Below are 4,467 nucleotides of genomic sequence, written 5' to 3' on the forward strand. Positions count from 1 at the left end.
GACCTAATTTTTTTCACGGTTACAACATAAACCCAAGCCTGACTTTTGTGTTTCACGGTTTCAAATTTAATCGGCAAAGATTTCTGTCTCCACACGTTTTGGTCTACCGTGTTCCATGGTTTGAGAAAAACAACCCTTCATCAGCCTGTAATGGCAGTCTCTCTGTCTTCCCTCCCTCTTTTCCTCTCCTAAGAGTATATTAATACTGGGATGATTTAGTTTAGTTATCTCTAAATCCCAGATTCTCTTGTAGCAACTAAGTTGTTAATTGAGCATTTATGATGTAGTTGGAGCATGAAAAAGAAGAAGCTGAGTCTGAATACGAAGAAAGAGAAAGTGAATGAGGAGAGGGAGATGAAGCTGAAGCTAACAATGGAGATGAGGAGATGGAACTATTAGAAGAAGAGTATAAGCATCTTCAGCACTAGGTATGACTCTTTTATTGTTTACCACATTGGTTATGCACTTGTGTAAAAACATAGAAACATTGATTTTAGTTGCTGGTTGTGTTTTATATGATTTTGATATCTTGGTGAATGTGTCCCCAGTAAATTTTGTTAGCAATGGGAAGCAGTGTATCCCTTGATTATGGTTGAGCATGTACGAAATTTTGTTTATACAAACCTGTGTGTTTGTACAAAGACATAAAAATATTGCATTGAACACATTCATGACAATTGCAAAAGAACTGTTGGCTGAGTTCATCAGGTACAAAGCCAGCTGCATATTACACGAACTAACTCTATTGTTTTCATTGTTGCATGTGTGAGGGTAGAGTCCCTGTAATACTTGCTGCATCTCTCTATAATCTTGATTTGATTTGATTGAGTTTTGGATAGATTTTTCATTCTTTGATGATGGACTTTTATTTGTTTAAGTCTATCTACTTCTCTAATTAAAGGATGAACTGATGATGGACTTTTATTTGTAAGCATATTCTCATAGAGTATCATTGACATTGGAAAAAACTTATGGCCGAATAGTTTATGTAACCAAAAGAATATTTGGCTCAATAGTTTTGAAAAGCTAAATTTAACCAAAAGAATATAGGCGTATAATCCCTTTATATGGAAAGCTAAATTTAATAAACTCTTGATTATAAATTTCTGCTTCAGCATACTCTAACAATCTCGGCTTCCAAAGAATGGCCAAGTGCTACCTGTCAAGTATAAATTTTAAAATATTGTTTAATGATGAAATGATATATTTTCTAGCTTAAGATTATTGGGAGAATTTATGTGAAACAATCTTGGACAATATTAAGGTTCTACTTAGATCCATAGGAAATTTTAGGAAACATATGCATAATTTTTCAGATTTGTAAAATTTTCATTTGCCCAAACTCAAACACCAAAAAGACCTCATACAAGCTAAGTTTCATAGACTACAAAAATTATTTTTTTACAAATTCTTGATGCAATGAGCTATTCTTGGTATAAAGTATACATAATAAAAGAACACCAAAATCTGCTTAAAATTCTGCAAGTCGAGGATTCTGTTAATATAAAGAAAACAAAATTTTCCCTATCCTAGCTGCCTTGACTAAGTTAGTAGGAAGTATCATATTCTTTTTTCTTTTCCTGTCTTGGATTTGTTCATTTTGGATTAGAGTGTCTATTTTTTAATATAAAATTTTACTGAATTACATCCCCACGATACAAATTATATAGAACCCAGAAAAGCTTCTCAAAATTTGAACCCTAAGTGAAGAATAGTCCATTCAAGCCTTCACAAGATGAGGGAAATTGTATACCAAAAAAAAAAAAAAAAAGGAGGTTGGTCTAAAGCCAATCTTCTAGCACTGGGACACTCTTGCTCCTTCCATATCCCTTCCAAAGTGAACAGTAAAAAAATCGCGCTTTGAGTCTATTTGATTGTTTTCTTAGCCATCTCATGGATATAAATTGAAACAAATGGTCAACCACTCTAGAAAACTTCAACTTAGCTTTCCATATAAAGGGATTACACGCCTATTGCTTTGCTAGGAAATTCCATTGTTGGCCGAACAGTTTATATAACTGAAATAATATTTGGCTCCAAAGTGGATGATATGTAGGGTATCCTTGACATTGGAAAAGAATTGTTTGCTGAAGCAAAAACTACAAGTGGCTAGCTCACAAGAATGGCCAAGTGCTACCTGTCGATTATAAATTTGAAGATATTGTCTAATGATGAAATGATATAACCACTTATAAATTACATATATCAGAGTGTGAAGATTAAAAAGGTGCAATGATATGTAAGCTTAAAAAATCTACTTAAAATTTTACAAGTCAAGGATCCTGTTATTATAAAGAAACAAACTTATCCCTATCCTAACTGCCTTGACTAAGTTCAGCAAGAAGTATCATATTCTTTATTTCTTTTCCCATCTTGGATTTGATCAAGGAGGATGAACATGTTGTGGCCATTTTGGATGTAGAGTGTCTAATTTTCAATATGAAATGTTAGTAAATTACATCCCACGGTACGAGAGAATATAGAACCAAAACGATTTTCTCAGAATTGAAACCCTAAGTGAAGAACAGTCCATTCAAGCCTTCACAAGATGGAAAAAAAATGGGGAAACACATGGTCAATTGTAAATAGTAAAAACAGAGGGAGATAAAAAAAAAAAAAATGAGGTTGGTGATGACTTGGCAAGTTAGATTGTTAATTTTTTTTTAATTAGTAGACAAGGTTTTTATTTTTTTTAGGGAGTTTCAATCTATGGCATCTGCTCCTGATGATAGCTCTTTATCATCAGTTTCGGATGCCAATTGGTTTTTCATGTAATTAGTTGGCAAGTTAGATTTTTAAATGAATTGCATTATATAAAAAAGTGACATTTACTTCAAGTTTTATATATATATATTTTTTTAAGATTTGTACAAGCATTAATCTTTATCTTTTTTCTCTGCAAATATATTATACTATTATTTTTTGTATGTTTGATTAATATTTTTTTAATCACGGTTAGTTAGGCTAAGATACTTATATGTGGGGTGGAATTAGCTAGGTTGTGGGGTTTACTTAAAAGGCAACCTGCTAGAGTGAGAGTAAACTGTGAAGAATACCAAGCGTTGATAGTTAAAGGGTTCAAATTGTTTATGGGTTTTTTATTTTATGTATGGTTTTCAATGCAACTAACATCAATTTAATACACAAACATGAAGGTGGAAATGAGAGTTCTCAATGCATTTTTTTAAAGCTTTCTTTGATTTATTAATTTTTAGTGCTTACTATTTCAATGTTAAGGACTCAGTGACAAACTTATTTTGTATTTGTACTGTTGTTTTAGTTTTGGGAAAATTTGATGAGTTTTCTATGTTTGTTTTTTGCAATTCGTATTGATTTGCTGGATGTGAATGGTGATGTGGGGGACTTAGACGAAGATGATGAGCTACCTGTCTTCTATCTCAAGGTTTTTTTTTCCTTTATATATATTAAGCTATAAATGCATAATAGTTTCTTTGAAATCTTATATAGATTCTATTTATAGTCATAGTGTCAACATAATATATTCAATTAGACTCCTATTAATTATTATTTTTCCTAAGTTATTGAATCAAACATGCATCTAAATTCTGTTTTAAATGGAAATAATTCAATTGAAGCTTATTTACCTTTTTTCATAGACAAGAGATGAATGTTTACATTGAATTGTGTACCTGATGGTGCAATCCCCCACATAGATAGTGTGGAAGAAAACCATAAACTGGAGTTCTATGGAGTTCTTGAAATCTTGCCTCAAGTTATGGTTAGGAGTTCTATGATGATTGTATGTACGTAACTTATTATAGAACATGGTGGAAATATTGAATCTAAAGGAAAGAGGAAACATTTTGGTCGAGAGCAAATGTCACAAATGTCTCAAAGGCTATTAGCGCATGTTGACAAGTTTGGGGTTTGATGGTGCCATAGAAGTTTCAGCGGAAGCATTCTCTCAATTGCTAAGCTGTAATATATGTAAATTAGGCTACCTATTGAAAAAAATTAGGCTAGATATTGAAAGTTCTTGCTAATGCTAATACAATTTTTATTCAACTTTGATGTTGGTTTTTATTCCCTTTTAGTTTTTACATAGAAGTAAGAACATAGAATTTGTATTTTAATTTTTTGTGTTTTGTGTATGCATATCCACATTCTTGCATACGATATATACATGATCAACTTATATAGTTGCATGGCTAGATAGTTTAGCAAATACCTGTTAGTAACATTCAACATTTTTTTTATGAATTAGTTTATGTAACATGCCTCATTAAATAGATCAATCATCAAATATTTAGAAAGAAATTATAAGTAGCATGTAACTTTGCAATATGAACGTTAGACTTGCATATCTCTTTTCCAACTACAAAATGTACCAATAATGAGAAACACTATTTGAAAGGCAATTTAATTGGAAAATAATTGTGCTTGCTGAAGGAGGAATAAAGATTCATAAATTTGCTTTTGCAAGTTTGGAATGGAGTATTTTTAAAG

General features: G+C 31.6%; 1 long non-coding RNA gene across 1 annotated transcript; it reads left to right on the plus strand.

The window, feature by feature from the left end:
- The first annotated feature begins 214 nt into the window (after positions 1-214).
- Positions 215-3,925, plus strand: LOC136061943 (uncharacterized). The gene is made up of 3 exons (XR_010623788.1): positions 215-428; positions 3,369-3,403; positions 3,618-3,925. It is a non-coding gene; the product is annotated as an uncharacterized LOC136061943 (long non-coding RNA).
- Positions 3,926-4,467: the final 542 nt, after the last annotated feature.

The sequence above is a fragment of the Quercus suber genome, unplaced genomic scaffold, assembly GCF_002906115.3.
Source record: "Quercus suber isolate HL8 unplaced genomic scaffold, Cork oak 2.0 scaffold_365, whole genome shotgun sequence".
Classification (NCBI taxonomy): Eukaryota; Viridiplantae; Streptophyta; class Magnoliopsida; order Fagales; family Fagaceae; genus Quercus; species Quercus suber.